Source organism: Macrobrachium nipponense, chromosome 23, assembly GCF_015104395.2.
Source record: "Macrobrachium nipponense isolate FS-2020 chromosome 23, ASM1510439v2, whole genome shotgun sequence".
Taxonomy (NCBI): domain Eukaryota; kingdom Metazoa; phylum Arthropoda; class Malacostraca; order Decapoda; family Palaemonidae; genus Macrobrachium; species Macrobrachium nipponense.
The window spans coordinates 25,249,065-25,266,633 of NC_061090.1; the positions used below are offsets into that span (position 1 = coordinate 25,249,065).

General features: G+C 36.4%; 1 long non-coding RNA gene across 2 annotated transcripts in view; it reads left to right on the top strand.

Moving 5' to 3' along the window:
* The window catches only part of LOC135199550 (uncharacterized), a 355,175-nt gene that overhangs the window by 8,747 nt on the left and 328,859 nt on the right, over positions 1-17,569 (top strand). For both annotated transcript variants that reach the window (XR_010311094.1, XR_010311093.1), the window contains exon 2: positions 16,847-16,913. This is a non-coding gene — a long non-coding RNA (uncharacterized LOC135199550). The remainder of the gene's footprint in view (positions 1-16,846; positions 16,914-17,569) is intronic.

Genomic DNA, 17,569 nt, shown 5'->3' on the forward strand with positions numbered 1-17,569 from the left:
TTCAAGATGGAGACGACTCAATCGGTGCTGTCAGCTTGAGACCGGGGGATTGGATGGTCTCACTGGACCTCCAAGACGCGTATTTTCACGTCCCCATCCATCCCAATCAAGGAAATACCTGCGATTTGTCCTGAAGGGGAAGGTATTCCAATTCAGGCACTTTGCTTCGGTCTGACCACAGCGCCGATGGTTTTCACCATTCTAATGAAGAACGTGGCAAGGCTGCTTCATTTGGAGAATATACGGATCTCTCTCTACCTAGACGACTGGCTTTTATTTCGAGCCTCATCGCGCGAACGGTGTCTGGAGGACCTGCACACGACCATGACGTTAGCAAAGTCCCTGGGGCTTCTGGTAAACCTCGAAAAGTCGCATTTGACGCCGTCTCAATCTTTAGTCTATCTGGGGATTCAGATGGACTCAGTGGCTTTTCGGGCTTTTCCGTCCCAGGGGCGACAACTTCAATGCTTGGAGAAAGTGGCGACCTTTCTGGGGAAGGAAACATGCTCGGTGAGGGAATGGATGAGTTTGCTGGGGACCATTTCCTCACTGGAGAAGTTTGTTTCTCTGGGAAGGCTCCACCTCAGACCTCTTCAATTCTTCCTAGCCAACAGTTGGAAGAACAAGCAAGATCTGGAGGCGATCTTGTGCTTAACAAGAGAGGTGAAGGATCACCTAAGTTGGTGTCAGATCCTCGGAAGCTCGCAGAAGGGCTCTCCCTCAAACTTCGGAACCCCGACCTAGTGTTGTTTTCCGACGCGTCGTCCACGGGTTGGGGAGCAACACTAGGAGGGAAAGAAGTGTCGGGCACCTGGAGAGGGGAACAGGTGTCCTGGCACATCAATCTGAAAGAGCTGTCAGCCATTTATCTGGCTCTCAGGTTTTTCCAGGAAGAAGTATCCGGCAAAGTCGTTCAGATCAATGCGGACAACACCACAGCGCTGGCATACCTAAAGAAATCAAGGGGGAACTCACTCGCCTTCTCTGTTTGCCATCGCAAAGGAACTCCTGTTGTGGGCAAAAGCGCAAGAAGTCACGATCCTGACAAGGTTCGTGTCAGGAGTACAGAATGTTCGGGCGGACCTTCTCAGTCGACGAGGACAGCTGTTGCCGACAGAGTGGACCCTTCATCAAGAGGTTTGCCAGTCGCTGTGGAACCTGTGGGGCTGTCCACAGGTGGATGTCTTCGCAACGTCCAGGACGAGAAGACTTCAACTCTATTGCCTCCCCAGTTCTGGACCCGGGAGCAGTCGCAGTAGACGCCCTACTTTGGAGTTGGTCGGGCCTAGACATATACGCTTTTCCCCCGCTCAAGATCCTCGGGGAAGTGATGAGGAAGTTTGCGGCATCGGAAGGAGCGAGGATGACTCTCATCGCCCCCTTCTGGCCGGCAGCCGACTGGTTCACAGAGGTGATGTCCTTCCTGGTAGACTTTCCGAGGACTCTACCCTTAAGGAAAGATCTACTCAGACAGCCCCACTTCGAGAGGTACCACAAAAACCTCCCCGCTCTGAGTCTGACTGCGTTCAGACTATCAAGAAGTTGGCCAGAGCGAGGGGTTTTTCAAGACCTGTGGCGAAGGCGATTGCCACCGCAAGGAGGCCCTCCTCGATCGCTATGTACCAATCGAAGTGGGCCGTCTTCAGATCCTGGTGCAGGAAGAAGGGCATTTCCTCCACCACAACCTCTGTGAGCCAGATAGCTGACTTCCTTCTTCATCTGAGAGAAGAAGTGAAGTTGGCTTGTTCCAACTATTAAAGGCTACAGGAGCGTGCTTTCTGTAGTCTTTAGACACAGAGGACTCGATTTGTCTAATAATAGGGACATTCACGATCTCATTAGATCGTTCGAAACTAGGAAGGTAGTCCAGCCTAAAGTACCCTCGTGGAACTTGGATGTGGTACTCAAATATTTGATGTCGAGTAACTTCGAACCGCTTCATTCAGTTTCTATCAGGAATCTGACGAAGAAAACGATCTTCCTAACCGCTCTGGCGACGGCGAAGAGGGTTAGCGAAATTCAGGCCATTAGCAAGCATATCGGCTTTTCAGAAAGTAGTGCGGTGTGTTCTTTAAGTCCCATGTTCTTAGCAAAGAACGAGAATCCTTCCAACCCGTGGCCGAGGTCCTTCGAAATCAAAGGGTTGGCAGATATAGTTGGGAACGAACGTGAGAGATTCCTGTGTCCTGTCAGGGCTCTAAAGTTCTATCTGCAGAGAACTAAAGCTTGCAGAGGTTCATCGGACAATTTGTGGTGTTCAGTGAGGAAACCTGATTTTCCTATGTCGAAAAAACGCACTGGCGTTCTTCATCAGGAATACGATTCAAGAAGCGCATAATAAGTGTAGTGACAGTGATTTAAAGCTTCTGAAAGTAAAAGCTCACGAAGTGAGAGCTATTGCTACTTCGGTAGCCTTTCACAAAAATATGGCTCTCAAAGATATTTTGAATGCCACATTTTGGAGAAGCAATTCGGTGTTCGCTTCACACTACCTGCGGGAGGTGAAAGTGACATACGAAAATTGCTTCTCCCTCGGACCATACATTGCTGCAGACACTGTTTTGTTTTGGGGGCAGGAGGTAACACTCATCCTATCCTTTAGGGATTAGGGGGTTTTTTAATTTGTGTTTATGGTTGTGGGGTGACCGCCTGGGGCGGGTCTCCCTTCCATTAGCTTAGTTAAGTGGGATACCTTTGGTAAACTAAGCCAGGTGGTGGTATTTTTGTCTCGTTGCCCTCATTACTATGGTCCATGGTCTAGTCACGTCGTGGTCTCGCCCCTGTTGACAGATCATCTGGAGTGCACCAGCTATATAGGTCTCTACCTCGCTGGCAACTCTAGTAGCACAAGCAGACTTACGTGGCAGTAATCACGAAGCCAGCTATGCTAACAGGTAAGGAATCAAGATATCAATTATCTGCACATATGTGTTTCCTAAATCCTCTATTCTGTCTCTCCCACCACCAAAGGTGGGATTCAGCTATATATATATCTGACAGGTAAGTTGCATGAACAAAATGATATTGTAATGATACAATTAAGTTTGTTCATACTTACCTGGCAGATATATATATAGCTGATAATTTCCGACACCGACAGAATTTAAAACTTACGACACACGTAGTGGGAGTCAGGTGGTTAGTACCCATTCCCGCCGCTGGGAGGCGGGTATCAGGAATCATTCCCATTTTCTATTCATAATTTTTATTTCCACTGTCTCCTGAGGGGAGGTGGGCGGGTACTTAATTATATATATCTGCCAGGTAAGTATGAACAAACTTAATTGTATCATTACAATATCATTTCTTTCGTCAAATATTTTTCACTACTTTATTAGTGTAACTACATATTTCTTCATTATTTAACCGAATGAATGAAATTACATATATTTTAGTGAAAGAGAGACCTAAATCCTATAAAATGGAAGTAACTCCAAGGGCCAAGTTCACATTCACCTCTTACGACAAATAACCCTTGTAGCAAAGGAGCAACAAAATTTCCGTCCAGTTGTAGAAAGACAGGTTGCCTGAAAGCTTCTGAGCTTAATTAAATTTACATAGTAAAGGGGAGGCGGCTTTCTCTGTTAATTCATCTCCAAAAGGGAAATCCTTCCGAAGAGGAAGAAAATTCCCTTCACAAATACACATCCAGAGAAAAGATCTTTTTATCCGGACTCGGTTAAAGTTAAAATTGGGATTAGTCCAATTATGAGAGTTTGTGTAGGGAAGGAGAACTCCAGGCAATTAGATTTTGGTGATAATTCTACCAAAGAAACTAGAGGGAAGTCAAAATGTTGATTTTAGGACTCCAATTACTTAATTAACTATTGGATGTTTTCTGGCGTTACAAATACTAAGGTCCCTGTTGGCAGTTTTCAGGAATCAGCTCCCCACCACAATCACTTGTATCGGTCAGAACATAGCCTGCAATACGAAGTAATCCAGGGAAACTTGATCATAGCATAATGAAATCAAATATTGTTACAGAAATATTACGACTTGACGAGTATCATCTCACGCTGCAGCTTAATCCTGCAATTGAATTTAGTGAGGACTTGATGGAACAGTCATTGTTGGTTACATGTATGAAAGCCTTGAAGGCTCAAGCTGATCAAAATGCAGCGTTTCTGTGCTGTATTTGAATTTATGACTGGGGTATGTACATGCATACACAATATATATATAATATAATATATATATATATATAATATATATATTATATTATATATATTATATTATATATATATATTATGATCTATATATGATATATATATGAATATATAATATATATATATCATATTATATAGATAATAGTAGATTATTATATATATTATATATATATATATAGAGATATTATATATTTGTATATATATATTATATTAATATTATTTGATACATTGCTATTCGTTATATATTATATTATATATAATACGTACGAAATATATAGTATATATATATTATATAGCCATATTAAATATATAATTGTATATGTTGTATATATATATATATATATAAATATATATATATATATAGAGATAAAATAATATAAATATATAATAATTATATATATATATAATTATATATAGAGATATATATATATATTATATAGAGAGATATATATGGTCATATACTAATTATAGATTATTATAGATATATATATTATATATATTAGTATATATATATTATAATATATTATATAACGTATATATAATATAGTAAATATATATATATATCTATATATATATATATATTATATATATTATATATATATATATGTATGTAATATATTTTATATAAAATAGTCTAATATATATATATATATTTATATATATATATATATATATATATATATTTAATATATATAGATATATAAGGTATTATATATATATCTATATTTATATATATTATACTATATATATTATATATATATAATTATTATATATATATAAAATGTATGGTAATAGATATATATAAATTAATAATATATATATATTATATAAATATATATTATTTATATTATTAATATTAATATTATAATTGTATATGTATTATTTATATATTATATTATATTATATAATATATAGATATATATATATATATCTATATATATAAATTAAATATTATATATTTTATATTTAATATATTTAATATATTATTATATATATATTACCTATATATATATATATAATATTATATAAATTCTCTCCGTTTTTCAGGCTTTTTAAAGGAATTCTCTTGAACGAAATTGACGATACGTTCATTGTCACATACAGAAGTAGAAATAGATAATAAGCATTGTGAACTTTTTTCATATTCGATTTTGTGCTAACTAAATATAATCCATGATGTATATATATATATATATATATATATATATATATATATATATATATATGTGTGTGTGTGTGTGTGTGGTGTGTGTGTATATATGTATATGTATGTATGTGTGTGTGTGTGTGTACACACACATACTGATATATGTGTGTTTACAAACGCATGTAAATGTATCATTTTGAAATAAAATGGAACTCCACGTCCCTGCTGTGACCCCAGTAATCAGAACCCCCCCCCCCCCCCCCCCCCACCCCCCCCCCCTCCCCCTTTGCTGGGAGGCACTTAAAACACCGTCACTTGACAGAGAGAGAGAGAGAGACTGAATCTAAACACTTACCGTCACTTGACAGAGAGAGAGAGACTGAATCTAAACTCTTACAGTCACTTGACAGAGAGAGAGAGAGAGAGAGAGAGGCTCTGAGTCTAAACACTTAACTGCAACCCCTTTTGTTTCTTTTACTTTGTCTCTGTTCAAAATTCTTTTTCCTCCATCTTTCTTTCGACCCTCTGCCAACATTTGTTTCATAGTGCAGGTTTGCTTCCTGTTACACCTTTCAGACCTCCTATATTCTCAATTTTATTTTCAGTGCAGAATGACCTCTTAGGTCCCAGCGTCTGGCCTTTGGCCTAAATCTTATGTTCCTATTCCTATTTATTGGTTTGAAGAGCCCGGTGGTCCACAGAAGCTCTTACTCCTTTCCACAATTTCCACACTGGCTGTCCTCTGTCGAGATGGGACGGAAATGACGTCGATAAACAGGAGCACTTATGGTTGCCTTTTCGACTCGTGTACGTTAAGTATATCTTAGTTTTACCAGACCACTGAGCTGATTAGATATTTATACGTGGCCAGGAACCAATTAGTTACCTAGCGGCGGGACTTACAGCTTATTGTGGGATCCGAACCACATTATATCGAGAAATGAATTTCTATCACCAGAAATAAATTTCTCTTTCCGCGTTGGCCGGGCCGAGAATCGAACTTCGGACCACCGGGTCTCGTGTACGTACGATTGATCAAAGAATTTAAAATGTACTGCGTTGAGGGAATCAAGTAGCATCAGCATTCTGTGCTCTGATTTTGTGGTTTAGATATTTTCTACCCAAATGAATACATCGTATCAGTTAATCAGGTTGAGTGGAGCAGTGGTCTAAATATGACAGACTCAGCGAAAGGGACGATTTAAGAGAATACGAGAGTGGTTTGTACTTATTCGTATCTCACTGTGCTGTTGATCGTTGGGCCGCATTTAGCGCCCGGCTGCTAAAGATTATTGCTTGTTTTAATAAATTTTTTCCCCCCGAGGTTCAGTCCTCCTCTTATATCCAAGCTTGTGACACCGAGATTGAGTTAATAAGCTCTCAAACTGCAGCATTATAGTTCCCCCTTGTTAATAATGGCTTATTTTCTAACCAATCCGATGAAAGTGGCAGTTGTCTAAGGAAGAGAGTTTACAGTTTATTTATTTTGCTATTTCCTCCTCTAGCCCTCTCCTTCTTCTTCTTCTTCTTCGTCTTCTTCTTCTTCTTTAAAGTGTTGCAGCGCTAGTCAAGAAATCAATGAAGCCTTACCATAGTTTTGTTTATTCCCTGACTCCGAAACAAAAACTTTGTCTCGTCCCCATCCCATTTCATTAACTCGGTCAGTGACATAACAGGGTTCCTTTGTTTGGACGGCTTTCCCTTTGGGAATAACGAGTGAATTCAAGTTTCCTTCAAGTCCTTTTCATGTAAAGTGATTAAGAACCTTTTGAGATCAAGACTCCACCATCATGTATATTTCCCAGAATTCCGCGCGGCTGTGGTTGAATTAACTGAAAAAGCCATCCAGCATTTATTATGGGAATTTAATCAGGCAGAGGTGCTGCTTTCACGCAGCCATTTATCTATCTCGTGCTGTTTCTTCTTCCTCGTCCTTCTTTGGTACCTTTGCTGTGTCCTCCAGTCCCCAATTGTCAGGCTTTGTATCCTCATTTCATACAGCTCATATATAATATATATATATATATATATATATATATAATATATATATATAATAGTTATATATACATACATACATATATATATATACATATATATATATATATATATATATATATATATATATATATATATATATATATATCTATATATATATATATATATATATAATGTATATGATATATGTCCTATATATTATATATATACATACATTTACCATACCTACATATATATTATTAGTTATATATATATATATATTAGATTAGATATATAATATAACGTATATTATATATTTTATATATATATATATAATATAATATATATATATATAATATATATAAATTTTAAAATTTTATATATCACGTATATATATATGTATATATATATGTATTATATATATATATATATATATATATATATATATATATATATATATATAATATATGTCATATCACATTACCTGATTTCTATACATACATCGCTACAATGTCCTTTAATATCTAATTCGCTCTACCTCGGAATTAATAAATTTTCATATATGCTTAACCGAAGGGGAATTTTTTCTCGATAATAGATTTGCCTGGTCCTGGGCGCGAACCCAAGAAGACATTCAAATCCAGGAACGTCAGTGAAGCTTACCCCACTCCTCGCGGGGTGGTGGGGTAGGTAAAATCTTCACTGACGTTCCTGGATTTGAATGTCTTCTTATATAATATATATATATCTCTCTCCTATCTCTCTCTCTCTCTCTCTCTCTCTCTCTCTCTCTCTCTCTCTCTCTATATATATATATATATATATATATATATATATATATATATATATATATATTATATTAGCTCGTATCTCTCTCTCTCTCTCTCTCTCTCTCACTCTCTCTCTCTCTCTCTCTCTCTTCCTATCTCTCTCTCTCTATATATATATATATATATATATATATATATATATATATATATATATATATATATATATATATATATAGAGAGAGAGAGAGAGAACGAGCTTACCTTTCACCTTCAGAAACAATGACTCCAGAGTGTATGAACCTTCTGGTTGTCAGCTAGGCTTTTTGGGATGAGGTTGTTACCCACGGGACCATCTCCAGAGGCACTGGATGTCATCCCGCATCATCGCATAATCACCAGGTATCCAGTTGAGTGAGGGCTTGGGGTGAACGAGGGCAAAGTGGAATTATTGGGAATCGAGTCGTAAGACTTGCATCTATGGAGGATTCTGTTAGCGGCATGGGAACTGGTTCAAAGATACGAGGATATCAGGAATTTCAGTGAATAAACTGCACTTTTGTGAGTGTGTGTGTATGGTTGTGTGTATTCGTTCGAGTGTGCACGATTTCATGAAAGCAAACAAGTTCGCAAAATTATATCAGTGTTTTACCTCAAAGCCGACTTTTAAGACGTCCCTTATTTTCGTTTTTATTTGTCTCTTAAGTGTCACTTGACCGACTTTGTCTCTTTATTTTTTTTTTTTATCTCTCTTGGTGTCACTTGACCGACTTTGTCTCTTATTTTTTTTCTATATCTCTCTTGGTGTCACTTGACCGACTTTCGTCTCTTATTTTTTTTTATAATCTCTCTTGTTGTCACTTAACCTCGAACTTTCCGTCTCTTATTTTTTTTTGTCTATCTCTCTCTTGGTTGTCAATTGACCGATCTTTTGTGCCTCGTTATTTTTTTTTATATCTCTCTTTGTATCACTTGACCGACTTTCGTCTCTTATTTTTTTTTATATCTCTCTCTCGGTGTCACTTGACCGACTTTCGTCTCTTATTTTTTTATATCTCTCTTGGTGTCACTTGACCGACTTTGTCTCTTATTTTTTTATATCTCTCTTGGTGTCACTTGACCGACTTTCGTCTCTTATTTTTTTTTATATCTCTCTTGGTGCCACTTGACCGACTTTCGTCTCTTATTTTTTCTTATTATATATCTCTTGGTGTCACTTGACCGACTTTGTCTCTTGTTTTAGTTGTTTCTCTCTTGGTGTCACTTGAACAAACTGTGAATACCCAGCGTTGCGCGCCGAGCAAGATAAAATGATGCAGCCGTAATGACCTGTGTCGTCTATTGCCCAGAGACGGGAAAAGAAAAATGTCCGACCCAAGCTATTCACAGTCAGCTTTCACCGTTTTTGGCGAATATTATTAATGAATCGTCGCCGATGACGCCGTGATCGAACGCGCCCACCCGCCGAAAAGAAGCGGCATGGTCTCAAAAAGGCGGGAACAAATCATCGGGCGTAGGGAAAAATCGCTTTAATTGGGATGCTTTGGCTAACACGCATCCATCCATCCATCCATCAAGGGCTCCGCAGAAGTTTCGTAACTGCAACAGCCGGATGGATGGATGGTTCAGGTGATAGGGTTGCGATTAACCTTCCCCGGGTAAACAAGGTCGCGGAATCTGCGTTATGAGGGCGCCCTCGTTTGTTTGTTTGTGTTGACACGGAATGACCAAAAACATGTTTTCATTTTTGCGTCTGAGCCCTCGCACTAATAAGCGCCTTTCTCGGTAAACATGGCGGTGGATAAAAATTATTCATCAAGGTTATCCATTTTTGGTTGGCGTAGGTGAAAGCGAAAGTAGGTTGAGTGTGCAGTGCCATATACTTTGATTTGGCAATATATATATATATATATATATATAGTTTGTACTGCGAAGTTGTCATTTTCACTACATTATATATATATATATATATATATATATATATATATATATATATATATATATATTTATATATATATATATATATATATATATATATATATTTACCATATATATATATATATATATATATATATATATATATATATATATATACCTATAGCGCACCACGCGAGGTGGCACTGGCGTCACTATCCCCCGACGGGGAACTCTTGTCTAGAGGTAGATTCAATGATTGTCAGATCCTAGACCTTACTTAGTTTCTGGAGTCCTCATTTCCTGGAAGAGGTAATTCTATTGATCAGTCCCATCAGGTGAAGCAAAGGTTCCAATGCACATTTTCTTCAGCAGAGGGTAGTTCTTCCAAAACCAATTTGGTGTGAATCATTGTTCCCCATAATTAGTACATTCCGGACCTCTCTCTCTCTCTCTCTCTCTCTCTCTCTCTCTCTCTCTCTCTCCTCTCTCTCTCTCTCCCTGATCCGTGAACCTCTTCATCGCCATTTGGAGGTCCCAGCAATCACCTCTTTTCCTGCATCATTCAACTGTGCCTGTCTGTTATCTTCCAATTTGTAAATCTTCAAGGTGTTCGCTGCGTCAGGCCAAGACTCCCTTCGCTTCAGACAGCATCTCTCCATTTGTTATACTTTAATCAATGAGATTTTCTGCATTTCCTGTTACCTCCTTAGTTCATCCTAATGAACCCGGATTCTTTGGAATCTTGAATTCCAAGTCAGTGGTCCCTGTGGGCTTGTTCTAAATGGATATGTTTAATTTTCTGAATAATAATAATAATAATACTCGGTAATCCATTTTTCCAGTAACCTTCGTCACTGCATTTGCTCCCCTGCAGAACAACTTATGCTACCTAAGATTTGTGTACGCCTCCTTCCTTAAAAGCCCGTATACTTCCGTTACATGACTCTTTGACTCACTTTTTCTTGACTACTCCATCCAAGAAATACCAAAGTCGAAGCTGATCAGGTTATACACACACAGAAGACATACATACATAATTATATTATATATATATATATATATATATATATATATATATATATATATAATATTATGTATGTATACACACACACACACACACACACATATATATATATATATATATATATATATATATATATATATATATATATATATATATATATATACATACATACATATATATCATACATACATACATACACATATAGTTGGCGTGATTGCCGTTGATGTATCCATTAAATAATTACCTTGTCTTCAAATTTTCTAACGAATAAGCAGATAAACAATTTAAAGACTGCAACTGCTCTCAACCGTCAGTAATAATTTGGAAAAAACTGGCCTGAATGCCACTGAAACACTAGCTAAAACGGCATTTTTCCTCTTTTGCCCACCTGCCACGGAGCCTTCTATTTATTCTGAGCAGGAGCCAGAAAGGGAGGGCATTAACGTGCAGGTCGCATTTTTGAGGTGTACTTATTCAGCGAGCCGTATTTGTTTAGTGCAAATATTTTCTTTTTTCCTTTCTCTCTTTCTGGGTGCAAAGGGGATTTTTAGTGGTTCCGGGTCTTTTCATGTATTGGAGAAGTATATTTATAACGTAACACTAACCCCCCCTCCCCCCCACCACCACCACCACAACGCATACACACACCCACAACACCGTCGACTGGAAGCCGTTGATACGCACTGTCGGACGTTCGAGTCTCCCAGGTACTGATATTCCTGAAATAGAGTGAATTGGATATTAAACGATATTTGTAGCTTAATATTTGTGTGTGTATGTATAAAAAGGGGTTAAAGCTGGGAAGAAGAAGAAGATATATATGTATATATATATTTTTGGCCAAATACGTGACTTATGCTCACAGATACTAAATCACAAATATCGTTTTATATCCAATTCACTTTACTTTAGGGATAGTTTATCGCTGTTCCTAAATCAGGCAAAGGTTCGAATCCTGCCGGGAATGAAACCCCTACCATTCGTGATTCGCCTTGGTTGTAAGCTATTTCCAAGGTATATAGTGAGTTGGATTTTAAACAGTCTTTGTGGGTTTAAGATTTATATATATATATATATATATATATATATATATATATATATATATATATATATATATATGTGTGTGTGTGTGTGTGTGTGTGTGTGTGTGTGTGTTAGATAGATTGATAGATAAATATCACCTGCCAATTTTCTATTCCTTGAGAATAAAATAGCATACACCCAGGGGGAATTATAATCGATATGTGTATCCTAGCCAGTGTGCCAGTTATTCCCAAGGTGTAGTGAATTGTATGTGTAGTGGTATTTTTGTCATGCAGTTCCTAAGTAGAAGAAACCTAATGTTACAAACTTACCTTGTAGCTCTCCTGGTTTACGTGGGTTTATATCGATTCTAAGCACAGAACCTGAATTCGACAGGAATACCTGCAGTAGAGTCGTTGTCAACTCATGGTTATTCTTTTCTACATCATAAAATGTCTTTTCCGACTTAAAAAAAAAATAACCCTAGAAACCTTAGTTCATATTGCCACTCGTCTCGCTCTCCATTTTCCCATTTTTCTTCTGGCGTCTCATTTTGATTACTGGCTCCGCTTTCCAGGTTTTTCAGATACTTAGTAGATTAGTCATGTCCTTATCACCACGAGGCGCATGCCATGCGTGATGGCCTCGCCTGCGTGAGATTGTATGGAAGTTCCTTTTCTTTTTGTCATTGAAACTAATTTTTTTTACCTTTGAATGTTGCAAAAAGCAATTACGATTTACGAGCTGTGGAGCTCCACAGTAGGTGAAGGAAGATGATCTAGTAGGGAATTTTAAACCAAAGAACCGCAAACGCCACTCTAAGAGAATGTCCCTCTAGGGCAAGTGTTCCCAACCTTTTTGTGCTTCTGTACCCTTGGGCATTTTTATTGATTCCTGTGTACCTTCCCCCCCAAAAGAAAAAAAAAAACAATGAAATTGATATTGATATAATTTTATTATGAAATCTGTTTGTGTAGACTGCTTGAGAATATCAATGGTAATAACGTCAGTATAATAAATAGGTAATTAACGAAATACTTTGATGTATCATATAATATTTTTTTTATTATTATACATGAAATTAATAATCTAAGCTCACGAGCATCACTTGATTCATAATTGAAGTATTATGATGCAAAACATCTTTTCAGGCTCGGTACTGGTACAGATTACAGGAAAAGTAATTGGTATTCACTCTAGTCTTGATATGATTTAAGTAAAAGCTTTGCTTACTAAAATGAGGAAATAGAAATAGAAAAAAAAAAAAACACACGACATTGCCCAATCTCAATGCAGATTACGTCATGTATTGCGCAGTACTGGGGGTTACATGTACCCCAGGTTGGGAAACCCTGCTCCAGGGAGTAGTGCCGTCCATACACCTCATGCGGTGCAATGTAGGCATTACTTAATGTTCTTTGCAGCGTCCCTTCGTCTCCTAGCCGCAACCCCCTTACATTAATTTTACTGTACCTCCGTTCATGTTCTTCCTTCCATCTTACTTTCCACTCCTCCCCCACCCACCAATTGTTTCCTAATGGAACTGCGAGGTTTTCCTCCTGTGACACCTTTCAAACCTTCAGTTCTGAGTTTCCGTTTCAGTACGGAATGACCTCATAGGACCCAGCGCTTGGCCTTGCTGAGAGAGAAAGAGAGAGAGAGGTCATAATAAAAAAAAAGTGCTCCTCCAAAATTTTCATCCCTTTTGCAAAACACCGACCTCTTGTATAGCGTGGATTGCGGAATATAAAAACAGATAAAAAGAAAGCAATAAAAGAAATTAGGTTAGAAAAAGGAGGTCGTATCTTTTTCACGCACTTTTTTTTGTTTTTCGTCTCCACTTCACCGATCCACCCTCGAGTGGTTGTCAGATGATTAAGAGACGACAGAATGCTGGGGCACAGATTCGTCTCCCCACTCGAGGACGACAGTACACTCCAACTTTTAGAAAGGTGGTGCTTCATAGTGGACTCTCTCTCTCTCTCTCTCTCTCTCTCTCTCTCTCTCTCTCTCTCTCTCTCTCTCTCTCTCAAGCAAATGTCTTTATTACACACACACACACACACACACACACACACACACATATATATATATATATATATATATATATATATATATATAATATATATATATATATATATTTACATAAATATACAGAAATGTTTGATAAGAATATATATATATATATTATATTATATATATATATATATATATATATATATATTAATATATGTCAATATCGTCCATAGGAGAAAAGAGAATAAAAGACTAGTAGCTCGATAATTTCACCTTCCACCAGGCCTCTTCAAGAGCTTTATTTTAACTAAACAGATGAGCATTACAAAAATTCATAAACACTTTCCCACTGAAAAAAAAACATAAAATTAACATAATTGTCTAAGTAAAAATTAGGTTGTTTAATTCATAAACAATTGGTCAAATCAGCAATTCAAACAGGTTAAAAGAGAGAACTATTCAACGATTTGGTGAATGGTCATTTAAACTTTTCTCTGAATTTGTACTGTTGGGAAACAATATGAAGGAATAAAGGGTCCAATTTATATATGCCCTGACTTATATTAAAGTTATTTTGTTTGGTAAAACATATGTAAGATGCTTGTAACAAATTTCTTGCAATCATATCTTTTTCTTTGAATAATGTCTCTGTTTTGTTATAAAGAATTGGCATGAAAAACAACTTTTCGATCAGGGAAATAGAGGAATGTTTATTCTTAACTAAACAAACTTATTATAGAACAAACACCAAAAAGGAATACGATATGAGTAGTACTCTGGTTCTCCCATTCCACCCTTATTTCAGTGATATTGTTTATCCTTTGAGATTAATAAACTTTAAAGTAATATTTTCTTTCTCCAACACAGCAGGAAAGACGGGTATTTGCAACAGCCCCAAACAAGAAGGCGTGGTTTACAAAATACCTTGTGAATGTGGCAAACTCTACAGGAAAAGATATCGATAAGAGAATTTCCCAGCATCGATATTGTGTAAAAACAAATTCTCCAAACAGTGCTGTGAACTTACATGTACAAAATTGTGGCTGTCCTATCCTTGGGAACAAAACAGACATTATTCAAAGAAAAAGATATGATTGCAAGAAATTTGTTAGAAGCAGCTTGCATATGTTTTACCAAACAAAATAACTTTATTATAAGTCAGGGCATATATAAATTGGACCCTTTATTCCTTCATATTGTTTCCCAACAGTACAAATTCAGAGAAAAGTTTAAATGACCATTCACCAAATCGTTGAATAGTTCTCTCTTTTAACCTGTTTGAATTGCTGATTTGACCATTTGTTTATGATTTAAACAACCTAGTTTTTACTTTGACAATTATGTTAATTTTATGTTTTTTTTTCCAGTGGGAAAGTGTTTATGAATTTTTGTAATGCTCATTCTGTTTAGTTAAAATAAAGCTCTTGAAGAGGCCTGGTGGAAGGCGAAATTATCGAGCTACTAGAGTCTTTTATTCTCTTTTCTCCTGTGGATGATATTGACATATCTCATCTTCGTGTTATGAAGATTATATCTATATATATGTATATATATATATATATATATATATATATATATATATATCTATATATATATATATATATATGTGTGTGTGTGTGTGTGTGTGTGTGTGTGTGTGTGTGTGTGTGTGTGTTTTTTGTTTGAGTTTGTGACAATTTCTTTATCATTTCCATAGTGAGTGTGATTATTTTATTTTGATCTCTCTCTCTCTCTCTCTCTCTCTCTCTCTCTCTCTCTCTCTCTCTCTCTCTCTCTCTCTCTCTCTCTCTCAGAATCGTTGAATTTGCTGTTAACAGTATTGTAATCAATTATATGAATGAATATCTCCCTCGCATCGGGATCGAACCCAGGACCCTCACAAGAAGGGGATCCTAGGTACTTCCACAGTGCTTGAGGCCTTAGCCCAGAGACTCAACTGATAACATTTCATTCGAATTACACCTTTTAAAATAATAATATGATGGAAGTCTATGCGTGATCATATATATAATATACAAACACTTTAGCAATGACAGGAAATTTTTTTTATAAGGGTATTCATTCAATATTGTTATTGGGCATAAATTGTGCATATATGACACATTAAACTTTTGAATGACTGTGAAGTTTAAAGTGATATATGGCAATGCGTACAGGTAGTATTTATATAGTTTACCTGTTGGTATTACTATTAATGTACTGGCTGCTACTAGATCGTGGTATTTTAATGTATGAAATTCCTATTTACATGTACTTCATCATCAATACATTCACTGCTACATACACGTAATCAGCATCTGTCTCGCAATTGTTATATACTCGATTAGTAATTGTTGATTCTTATAATTTTTTTTAAAAGTGTCCTTAAAGTTAGCGATTGCTCAATACTGAGCATTCTAAGTAGAATATACGGCTTTTTGTCGGCTTTGGAACTCAAATCAATGAGGGTAGACGAAAATCTTGAATAAACGTGAAAAATGCTCGTACACGTCAGTACCTACTAGTTATGGCATTGTGATCTGAAGATCATGTTGTTAAGAATTAGTATTTCAAAGTTTTCCTTACTATGTCAACTTACATTTACTCATAAGTTTTCCTTTTTGTGCCAATTTACACTTATCCATTTACTTTTTACTAATGTTTTACCCTTGCATGGAAACTAAGGCCCGAATGATTTTGGTAAGGCTATTTGTCAGAATAGTAGCTACCAACGGTAATTTCCACACTGATTTTGAGAAATTTAAGACCCAATCATAAGAGATTAGGAAAATAATGTGAATTTAAAATCTGTGTCCGCTTCTTATTTCAGGTATGATACGCAGAAACTGCTGGGCAGATGGAATTCTTTTGACCATGACACTAACATTCGATTCCAGGTATGTTGACTGAAAATTGTAAGACCGGCCCATGATGATATTATACAGTGACTACTTATAGGGTTGCAGTAAAGAGTATAGTGATAGTAATAGGCGTTCTGCCTTTTAATATCACTGTTCATCCCGCTAACGTTTATCGACGATGTGTACTTAGTGGCGTCATCATTTACCATTTTAGTTTGCTTTTAAAAACTTGATTTTACGTTTTCTATGAAAGCAAGTAGCTATCCTGGTTTTCTATGTATGATTCCTGTCGCATCGTTTTGAAGATAAACTATGTAACATTGGTTGAAAGGTTGTAATACAAATAGTTAACACAAATACGTACTGATTTTTCCTTAATTATATTAGTTTTCTTTAATTTCTATTTGTACTATGTAGAATATTGGATATTAGTAAAGTCTGGAGGATTGTCCTTTCAACCAACATTTTTTCCCCTCGTGTTATTTTAAGGAAATGTGGAGATGTTGATCAATGTTGCATAGTGAAAATGAAAACTGATATACAAAGGGTCGTACATTCAAGCACTCAGTAAGTTTGTGTTCATTAAGTTCGGATACTCACACCATTTTGAAGCTGAATGTCTGTATACTCTATTGTAATATTATATATATTGTTCTGAACTGCTCGTTCACTCCTGGAAAATGTAATCTGAA